The 11,019-nt window shown below is 41.2% G+C and overlaps 1 long non-coding RNA gene across 2 annotated transcripts; it reads left to right on the top strand.

Moving 5' to 3' along the window:
* The first annotated feature begins 2,074 nt into the window (after window positions 1-2,074).
* Window positions 2,075-8,853, top strand: LOC147584793 (uncharacterized). 2 transcript variants are annotated; one of them, XR_015253451.1, is made up of 4 exons: window positions 2,075-2,280; window positions 2,518-2,857; window positions 8,088-8,390; window positions 8,560-8,853. It is a non-coding gene; the product is annotated as an uncharacterized LOC147584793 (long non-coding RNA). The 2 variants fall into 2 exon arrangements; XR_015253452.1 differs by lacking the exon at window positions 8,088-8,390 and having other exon boundaries at window positions 2,077-2,280.
* The last annotated feature ends 2,166 nt before the right edge of the window (window positions 8,854-11,019 follow it).

Here is an 11,019-nt window from a genome sequence, read left to right as displayed (position 1 = left end):
TTGAGCCCTGCGTCGGGCTCTGCACTGACAGCGTGGAGCCTGCTTGGGATTCTCTCTCTGCCTCTCCCCTGCTCACTCTCTCTGTTCCTCTCTCAGAATAAATAATAAACAAACTTTAAAAAATTTTTAAAAAGGAGGAGCATAGAGTCCAATAGCATTGTGGAACTGAAAGAATTTAGCAATTCATCAGATATCATAGTGACAGAGCTAAAGACAGTTGAAAAATTTTTAGTCTGGATGGATTTTTTTAACAGGAGAAAACAGGAAACTTCTAGAAAAAAATAGGGTAGTCCTTATGAGAAGCTGGTTTTAGAAGAATCAGAGAGTTTTGGCTTCATTCAAGAAATATTCATTCAATTATATTTGTGTGGTAGACCTTGTTCTAGACCCTGGTGATCCGCCAGTAAATAAAACAGACTAACATCTCTGTCCCCACACTTTCCAGTGTGGGGAGATTAAAACAAAACAAAAGAACAAATAAGTAAACTGAAGTTGATGTCAATGATAAGTGTTGTGGAATGAAAAAATGGGGAAGGGGGATTCAAGATGCTCAGAAAAGTACTCACGGAGAAGTCATTCAAAGAAAGACCTCAAGGAGGGTACAAGGGTCATGCAGGTGTCTGGAGGTAAGCATTCCAGCCAGAGGAAACAATGAGAAGAGTGAACAAGGAAAAGAAGAGGAAGAGACGAGGTCAGGGTCTCATCAGGTGGGATCTTACAGATCATAAGAGATTTGGCTTTATTCTGCATGAAATGGGATGCCATTGAAGGGCTTTGTGTACGATTGTGTCAGGATGTGACTTCCATTTTAAAGGCACCACTGTGGCTGCTGTGTTCAGAAGAGTGAGGTGGGGTAAGGGTGGGGGGTTGGGCCAGGCTGGAGCAAAGAGAAGTCACTGAATATATTTTGAACATGGACTAGATTTGTTGATTGTTTGGATGTGAGAAGGAAATGTGTGCATTTAAGGAAGTTGTTTTTTTTTAAGTTTATTTTCTCGGGTGGAGGGGGGTAGGGGCAGAAGGAGAGGGACAATCCCAAGTAGGCTCCACACTCAGCATGGAGACCAATGCGGGGCCCCATTGCATGATTCTTGGATCATGATCTGAGCCAAAATCAAGAGTGGACACTAAATGGCTGAGTCACCCAGACTCCCCTTAAGTAGAATTTTTGTATTTAAGTGGCAATTCCTAAACAATTCCTAAAATATTTTTTTAGGTTTATTTATTCATTTCAAGAGAGACAGGGAGAGAGAGAATCCTAAGCAGGCTTCGCACTGCCAGCATGGAGCCTCATGTGGGCTTGAACTCATGAAATTTGAGATCATGACCTGAGCCCAGACCAAGAGTCTGATGCTCAACTGAATGAGCCCCCCAGGTGCCCCTTAAGTGGCAGTTTCTAATAGTCCTTGGAAACATGATGACTGGAGGACAAGCAAGGGGACAATGCTGGAGACAGAGGTTTGAGAAACTTTCACTGTGGTGCCAGTAAGATGACTTTTAAGAACGTGTCCGGATAGAGGATGTATGTGCCTGATGCAAAGGTATAGCTAAAGAACATAATGGAGGATATTGAATCTTGAGTCATGTGAAGGTTCAGGGTGTGGCAGAGGCACCAAGAGAGACATATAGGGGAACAGAATTGATGAATTCCAATTCACTAGATCTTGTACTTTGTGATTCAGTCTTTGAAAGGGAATGAATCAACATAGTACTATTGCTGCTATTTTTAGATGTCTACTAATGGTGATATTACTAAAATCTATTTGTGATTAAAGCATTTGATCATTTGAATCATCACATAAATCATCTGACAGTCACAGAACTTTGATTTAGCAAATTGGAAGGGTAACTGGTATCCTTTTGTCTTTTTAGTTCCTGCGAAATTTGTACTTATGAAAAACGCGGTCCATCCACCTGTGATGAGCTATTCTATTCTTCTCACGGGCACTAACCTCGTTCTTGTTTGGATTCAGTTGTTATTGTTGTTGTTGTTTATATATAAAACACTAAGATTAATTTAATATTCACTTTTGGGCTTTTCAAGTCTTAATAGAAGTAAAACTTGTTTTCATTGGCTTTTCCTTTACAGGCTCAAAAGACTGAATTACAGTTAAAAATGAGTGTTATACAAACAAGGCGCTCTGTGTGCAAACAACAAATCCAAGATTTCACTGCAGAGCAGGGAGCCTCCTCTTTTACAGAAAGAAGCATTTAACTGTTCAGAATGTTCCACGTCTCCACTGATAGGCTCAAGGCTCACCGACCCCACGGAAGTGCAGTGTTGCACAAATGTTGTTTTTTTTTTTAATTTTTTTTTTCAACGTTTATTTATTTTTGGGGGGACAGAGAGAGACAGAGCATGAACGGGAGAGGGGCAGAGAGAGAGGGAGACACAGAATCGGAAACAGGCTCCAGGCTCTGAGCCATCAGCCCAGAGCCTGACGCGGGGCTTGAACTCACGGACCCCGAGATCGTGACCTGGCTGAAGTCGGACGCTTAACCGACTGTGCCACCCAGGCGCCCCAAATGTTTTTAAGTTAGTAATGATCTCTCCTCAGTTGTATCTCACCAGCTATGATCACCACGGTGCAAACCCACCATTATAATTTGGTCAGACCTCCTCTGCATCCCTTCACCGAATAAAGTGTCCATCTTATGCTCTTCCTTTTTGACGGCCCACACAAGTTGTCTGAAACCTGGGTAAGCTTCCTGCTCCCACTCCATCTTCTCTTAACTGCTTCATCTGAATGCATTTAATGACTGAGAGCAGGCTTACAACATGGCCGTCGTCGTCAAGAAACGTCTTCAGACACATAATGGATTCCAGACCGAATATTTTTAAATGTAGAAGCCTCAGGTATTTAAGAACGTATTTGTACATCCTCTTACCCACTCCAATTAATATAAAATGAAGGGCTTGAGTGAATTTGTAATAGCAGCAGCCAACATTGAGAGCTTACCATATGCCAAGCACGTCATATATTTTAACTTGTTTAACCCTTACAACAAAATTCTGTGAGGCAGGTATTAGTATGCCCGTTTTACAGGTGGGGCAACTGAGTCTTAGGCCACTTAACTGACATGGCTGTGGTCATTCAGCCAGAAATTCGATTTGAGCTCCAGCTGTGTGGCTCCACAGCCCACACAGAACCCCTAGACTCCTCTGCCTCTGTACTTCTTCACAGCACGTCATTTACTTGTAATTGATGGGTCCCTTGGGTTTCTCAAGGGTGAGCGCCATTGGCATTTCATGGTTGTTCAGTGCCAAACTTAGCAGGATGTTTCATATTCCTAGCTCCTGGCACTGAATGTCAGTAGTTCCCTGCTGCACATCTCCCTTCTGTCCCTGAGAAACCAAAAGTGCCCTTGTACATTAACAAAAACTTCCCAGTTAACAGTCTCCACTTGAGAATTATCAACTGAATTTAAAATAAAAATAAATAAATACATACATTCTCTCTCTCTCTCTCCCCCCCCCGCCATCTATCTATCTCATCACCACTTTTCTAAAAGTTTCATGAGTTTTATAAGTTTGTAACTTTAAAAAACTTTTATAGCTTTAGAGGCACCTGGGTGGCTCAGTCCGTTGAGTGACCGACTTTAGCTTGGGTCATGATCTCAACGGTTCGGTTCGTGAGATCAAGCCACACGTTGGGCTTGCTGCTGTCAGTGCAGAGCCCGCTTTGGATCCTCTGCTTCCCTCTCTCTGCCCATCCCCCTCATGTTCTCCCTCTCCCTCTCTTACTCTCTCTCTCTCAAAAATAAATAAGCATTAAAAAAAAAACTTTCATAACTTTAAAAATACACCAACACACAGGATCAGGTTATGAAAATTAGGTGATTTTTACAGGGGTTTGCAATGCTCTCGTTATTCATGAATAAACCATTTTGAGCCTGAAGGATCTTGGATAGTTTGACATTCATCATTAAGTGAGATAAACTCTACCGTTTACCCATTTGCCTGGCAAACTTTTTTTTTACAGTGCAAAGGTAAACTTGAGTTCGGCCTGGGCCAAATCTCAAAGTCATGCGTCTGAAAGTCATGATCGCCCCCCCACCCACCCATGTTTATTTTTGGCTATCAAACTTCAGACCATGAGGCAAATGCCTGTTGCCCTTTTATCAGAGCCAACACTTCCTCAAGGAGACTGTAACAAGTAAAAATATTGAGTAGAGTAAAAAAGAATGTTGGGGTTTTGTTATTTTCTAAGCTGTGCTCGTCCGCATTATGAGACTTTGCACAACTGGAGCTAAGTCTCCAAGGTCACCACACGATGCAACCACATTACAAGGCTGAAATGTGGACTTTCAACTCCATTTTTAAATGACTGCTTTCTTTCCTAAGGATGTTGTAACAAGGCTCTGAGCTAGGTAGGAGGAGGCATACATTTACTTAAAAAGGAAAAAGGGTCAATTATAAGATGTAGCCTAAAATAGATACATTTAGGAGCTCCCCCACCCTTTCTTGGTTCACTTACTAAGACAGCCCACCAGTTTTAAACAAAATATTTTATCATCTTAGGTATTGTCAACAACAGATAACAGTGTTCGGTTTTGTTCTGACCCTCTTTCGCCTATTCCGTATCTGTTTTGCAACATGCCGGCAGAGCTGGATCAACATAGTAAATGAGATACTTTGATGTCCCCGAGGGCTTAAAATTTAGGCCTTTTATTATTAGAAGTGTTTAATGATGATGTAGAGGTTTAAAATAAGAATTTCCCTTTGACAGCTATGAAATGACAGACAAACCTACATACTCTGGTATAGCCAAGTGTTGAAATACACATTAAAATTCAGATAAAATGAAAGCAACTCACAAAAAATGTTTTAGTAGTTTCTTGAAACCTGGTTTATTGACATCGCCTTGAAATATGTTTATACCTGAGAAAATAAGGCAGGGCATACTTTAAAACACAGTTTATTCATAATGTGAGTATACATTTTTACTTCATTAAAAAAACAAAAATCTACCATGCCAGCCATTTTTACTTAACTTTGGCCATTTCCTTGAGAGAGGGCTGGAGGTGGTTAAGAGGAACAGGGCATTGCTAGCACTTTCCAGGCCCTTTTTGTGAAGGAATATGGCCACCTTCAGTAACTAGAGTTCCTCGTGGCTTTGCTGCAGTGGAAGTTTGCTCAGCTTGACCTGCGGAAGGGAGCAAACTATCAGATCTGAGCAGCTAATAGGTTTGAGAATTCTTTATGAAAGTGAAAATGGTACTCCTTAAAAGGAGTAAAAGGATTTTGTTGGATGCATTAGTGAGAAAAATGAAGGGCACTTGAACTTCATTTTTTTTTTTTTTATCTGTAAAGATCCAATGGATTAAAGAGAGATGTGCTTTTGACTTGAGTTCTTTTCAGAAGAGATAGAAAATATCTTTCCAATGTTGATATTGTTATGCCTAAACAAATTCTCCTTCACAGCTGAGATTGGCTTCCAGCAGTGAGAATATTGCCAATGGAGCGATAATGTTGCAGCACGAGCCATAGGCCAGAGTGGGACATGTGCTACCTTGGAGTTGGGGTGAGGGTTCCAGCATGGAACTGGAAGAGGTGCAATTAGGCTAGATGAAATAATTTTTTAAAAAGTTTATTTATTTATTTTGGGAGAGAGAGAGAGAGAGAGCACGCGTGGGAGCGTGAGTGGGGCAGGGGCAGAGATGGGGAGAGAATCACAGCTCTGTGCCGTCCATCTCACAAGCTGTGAGATCATGACCTGAGCTGAGGTCAAGAGTCAGACGCTTAACCAACTGAGCCACGCAGGCGCCCCTGGATGAAATAATTTAAAGAAGAGAAAGACTTGCATACTACAGGCTTAACTATATGTGATGGGATAAATTCAAGCAAAGGGAAAAGTAAGCAAGAAAAAGGCAAAAGAAAAAACCATGTACATGCTCCCTGGCAGAACTATGGTAGTTAAAAACTGCAATTTGCAGATATATGTACGTATACACACGAACATATACATATATAAAGTTAGGTGCATAACTGAGTTAAGTATTTTGGTAATTACAGACGAAAAAAGGGCAAACTTTGTAATCAAGGGGCAGTTTGGGTTCAGATTTTATAAATTCGGCTACATTCATTTAATTATTCATTTCTCTATACTACAATGCTTTTATTTTCTTGGGTTGTACTTTGAAGAGGAACCTTGAACCAAATACATCTATTTACATCCACAATACATGTATTAACGTCAAAAGTCACAACACTGCTACATGAAAGACAAAGAGGCTAAGTCATATTCACGGGACAATCACATGTTTAGGGTACAGAGCAGAGGAATCTGATCCACCTTTGAATTGTAGCCCCTCAGTCCCTGTTTGGGACACTTAAGAATCTCTCTGATGTCTCCTTTCCATGTGATTTCCCCTTACTGGAGTATTAGCGTCTCAGAGTTGTTGTAAAGATTGTGAAATACAAGTATTTGTAAAGCACTAAGCATAATGACTCCTAGATGGACTTTTAAAAAGGCTAGATTCCCTTCCTTTTATTACACACACACACACACACACACACACACACACACACACACCCCTCTAACATTTAGTTCATTTTAAACTTATTCCCTTCCTTTTATTACACACACACACACACACACACACACACACACACACACCCCTCTAACATTTAGTTCATTTTAAAGAAAGTTTTTAGGCAATGGTTTATGTGAACTTTTTTTTTCCTACTCATTTCAAAACAATTTACATAGTAATAGTCCAGTATAACACAGTAATGGATTGTGCTTGAGCTTTTTGTGTTATCATGGGATTGACCAGTACATACATGATATTTCCTATAGATGAGGCAGATGTTAACTTTAGGTATTTTTATATCTATGAAATTCTGCTAATACTTTTCATGTTAAAAATGGTTAATTTTCTTATAAAATACATATTTTTCTTTTTTTTTTTTTCTTCTTGTTGCTTCACAAAATGAAGTACCTCACATAAAACTTCTGGTATTGCCAGTCTAATGGCAGTGCTTATTACAAACTAGAAATTCTTACAACTGAAGTCAGAAACCCAGTGATTCCCACAGATACATCTTTTGAAGGTCAAGGTCTTTACTTAACAATGAATATATGATAATACAAATGGATATTTGTGGTAGATTTAATGGTTCAATAGATATTTTCTCAACCTATCACTAATTTGAACATGATTTGGTTATGATAAAAACTACTTTCTCTCTCTCTCTCTCTCTCTTTTTTTTTTTTAATTTTTTTTTCAACGTTTTTTATTTATTTTTGGGACAGAGAGAGACAAAGCATGAACGGGGGAGGGGCAGAGAGAGAGGGAGACACAGAATCGGAAACAGGCTCCAGGCTCCAGGCTATGGGCCATCAGCCCAGAGCCCGACGCGGGGCTCGAACTCACGGACCGCGAGATCGTGACCTGGCTGAAGTCGGACGCTTAACCGACTGCGCCACCCAGGCGCCCCTCTCTCTCTCTTTTTAAGTAGGCTCCATGCCCAATGTGGGGCTTGAACTCACACCCTGAGTTCAAGAGTCGCATTCTCTGTCTACCAACAGAGCCAGACAGGCGCCCCATGATATAAAGTTCTTTTAATGATAATTAAATACAATAAATATTTTCCAACTCAGAGAGAAAGTGTCACTTGCATTTCAGATTTTTGAGACTATTGACCATTATCCAGAATGATGATCTGGTTACTCAAATGAATTTTTTTTTTTTTTAACGTTTATTTATTTTTGAGACAGAGAGAGACACAGCATGAACGGGGGAGGGGCAGAGAGAGAGGGAGACACAGAATCGGAAGCAGGCCCCAGGCTCTGAGCCATCAGCCCAGAGCCCGACGCGGGGCTCGAACTCGCGGACCGTGAGATCGTGACCTGAGCTGAAGTCGGACGCTTAACCGACCGAGCCACCCAGGCGCCCCTCAAATGAATTTTTAAAAGTTGCCATACCAATATTTTAGTGCCAAATGGAAGTTTAGTAAAAATTTGTTTTTCTACTAAAACTTATTTTATTACCACACTAGATTCTTTACACGTATAAAACCCTTCTTTGTAATTACTACGGAAGAAATCTGGAGGCGTCACCGCTGGTTTCATTTTTTTCAGAGTAAGAGCTACCAATTTTTCAGCGTCTACCGGGGGCCAAGCGTATGCCAAGCACCGCACTTACCTTCTTCTTAATCTTGGCAACAGTCCTGCAGTGATAAAGACTCCTGGTTGCCCTCCCAACACACAGTGCAGCCACTATGCAGATAAAGGGGCCAAGTAACACAGCTGGCCAATCAGATCGACGAGGAAATTATTAAGTGTGGTGCCAGAAAATCTCTTTTCAAAGCAAGTCCAGATCAGCTGATGTGCTTTCTTTTCTTCTTCCATTTCTTCTGCCAATGCAAACCTACAATATTTGAGGTGAAACAGCTAACTGCCAGGTAACAAGAATGCATTAAGATGGGCTGGACAAGAAAATAGAGAACGCCTCACGTTCTTAATGACGTTCTAAAACTTAGAGTGGACAAATGAGGCCCGCCTGGACTGTCTTCCACTGGTATATGTGATAAAAATAACCCTTGTTTTTCAGGTTTCTTATTTATGGATGAATGCAATTCTCAACCAATTCACCTGCAAAGAAAACATTGACCTTTCCGTGTCTGAGAGGAGGCAACCAAGCTGGTAGAAAATAGGATAATAATTGGATGCTCGGGCATCAGAATCATTAATGATCTGATTCAAAAGTGCTTTGAGAACTTTGGATTAAAAGTGCTGCATAGCATAGGGGAGATACAAACATTTCCCTTAATTTTAATAAATTTTTTACCTTGGACAAGTGTCTTTGACCCTAGTCCTCAGTGTACTTATCTTTAATACAAGAAAATTGTGCCCGATTATGTCTAAGACTCCTTAAAGACAGAACTATTAAAATGCTGTACATATTGGCCTATAAAAAGGCAACAGCAACAATCTGGCCCTCAAAAGCATGATTCCGGGCAGTCTTATGAATGCTAGTGAGCTATTAGTGTTCACAATGCAAAAACTGGACACATAAGAGTCATGCTATCCCTAAGATTTAGAGGAATAGCCTAATCAAACAGGTAGCATTATACTCTGTACGGAGGTTTCACAGAAAAGTGCCGAATGGAGTCACTAAAAGAACATGGACTCCCATCTTGAATTTTGCTTTTCTAGACAGATTGTGCCTTTTTAGAAAGAAGGAACGAAAGTGCTCTACAAGTACAATACAGATAGAGTAAAAGCATTCTCATCCAACACCGGTACTGTTGGTGAATTGAAAAAGTACAGAAAAGGGGCACCTGGGTAGCTCAGTCGGTTGAGCATCCGACTTCAGCTCAGGTCATGATTTCTCAGTCTCTGAGTACGAGCCCCGCGTCGGGCTCTGTGCTGACAGCTCAGAGCCTGGAGCCTGCTTCTGATTCTAGGTCTCCCTCTCTCTCTGCCCCTCTCCCGCTCACACTCTGTCTCTCTCTCTCAAAAATAAATAAACATTAAAAAAAATTTTTAAAGAAAAAGCACAGAAAAGAAAAACGATGCTACATACCTTCAACTTTTCATTTTAACCTGAACTACATTTCATTTGTCAATCTTTTGGAATGCAAAATATTTGTAGATTTTTACGTTTTCTGGGCTTTTGTAGTTTCCTTGCTTGCATCCCATTTGATAGCAATTTCTTCAGTGACTTGTTTGCATTCCATTGGTTTATACAATATCGAATTAATTAACAGGATTCTAACGACAAGTTCAACTGGTATACAGGGACTTGAGGGAAGAAGCCTGGAGCTTGCAGGGAGAGTGGAAGTTCACAATTATATTAAAGGGAATTCTACTACTTTTGAGTATATACCATACTGTGGGCATGTTTTAAAGAAGGAACAAGGGGCATCATTTAATCTGGCAAATTAAGTGGATGTCATGAGAGCTCCTATGTGCCCATCAGCAATGATAGATACAGCATAGTAACAGGTTAAGATATTTTACTCACCGTTTTAGAACATGGGTCTGTGGAGGCTAGTGAACTAAATATTAAAATGACATTCTCACTAATATCCTAGAAGCTCTCACCCCTTTAACCTTTCCATCTTCTTCCTAGGAGCAAATTCTTCCCTTGTAAGAGATTTTGTTGATGGGTCTCCCTGTCGTTTTCCTCTGTGCCCGAGTCTCCACCTTGGTTTCACGCCAGGTGTCCCGGTTCTTCATCTTCGCAGGGAGTGGAGCTCCGTCCCCAAGCACCAATTCCCACCGAGGGGTCAACGATAACTCCTTCCGGACTTCCCCGGAATTATGCCTCTGAAATCAGATCCAGGTTCTCGTGCTCTTCTGCTTTGTGACTTTGAACTATGTTCATTAATATTACTTGGTCTCCTGATTCCTTTTCTGAAAAAGTAATAACACTTAGCTGGCAGGTTTGTTAGAAGATTAAATGATTGTGGGGAGCTCTAGCAGAGTGCCTGGCACAAGCAGGCAACGAATTGTTTGTTTTCTTCCCATTTCCTCGACGCCAGTAACATTTGGTCTTTACCTATTCGCATCACTCTCCTGACTCTAAGCTCTGACCCCTTACAGGAATGTTGGTTGAATTTTTCCGAGCTTGATCACCTGCCTGTCAGAATCTTTGCCCACTGAGAGTCCAGAGGATCTGCTTGCTTGTCCATACTGTTCCCTGTTTTTTAAGGGTATTTTTTTTAAGTTTATTTATTTTGAGAGAGAGTGCGTATGAGAGTGCATGCACTGGAGGGGCAGAGAGACAGGGAGAGAAGAGAGAATCCCAAGGAGAGCGGAGCCTGGTGCAGGGCTTGAACTCAGGAACACTGGGATCATGACCTGAGCCGAAATCAAGAGTCCAATGCTTAACCGACTAAGCCACCCAGGCGCCCCATTCCATACGGTCCCCTATTAGCACTAAAGGGATTTCCCTGGAGCATTCAGCTTAGCCCTGGGTGTCACTGGTCAGAGTGGGTGGCCATCCGTTTCCCACAATTCGCTCAGCAAACATCCTTTCTGCCTCTGAATTTCTCTGTAATTCTTC

The sequence above is a fragment of the Puma concolor genome, chromosome A1 (genome assembly GCF_028749965.1).
Source record: "Puma concolor isolate L17-30 chromosome A1, mPumCon1.1.hap2, whole genome shotgun sequence".
NCBI classification, from domain to species: Eukaryota; Metazoa; Chordata; class Mammalia; order Carnivora; family Felidae; genus Puma; species Puma concolor.
Note: the sequence above shows the minus strand (reverse complement) of the source record. Positions and strands in the feature narration are given on the sequence as shown.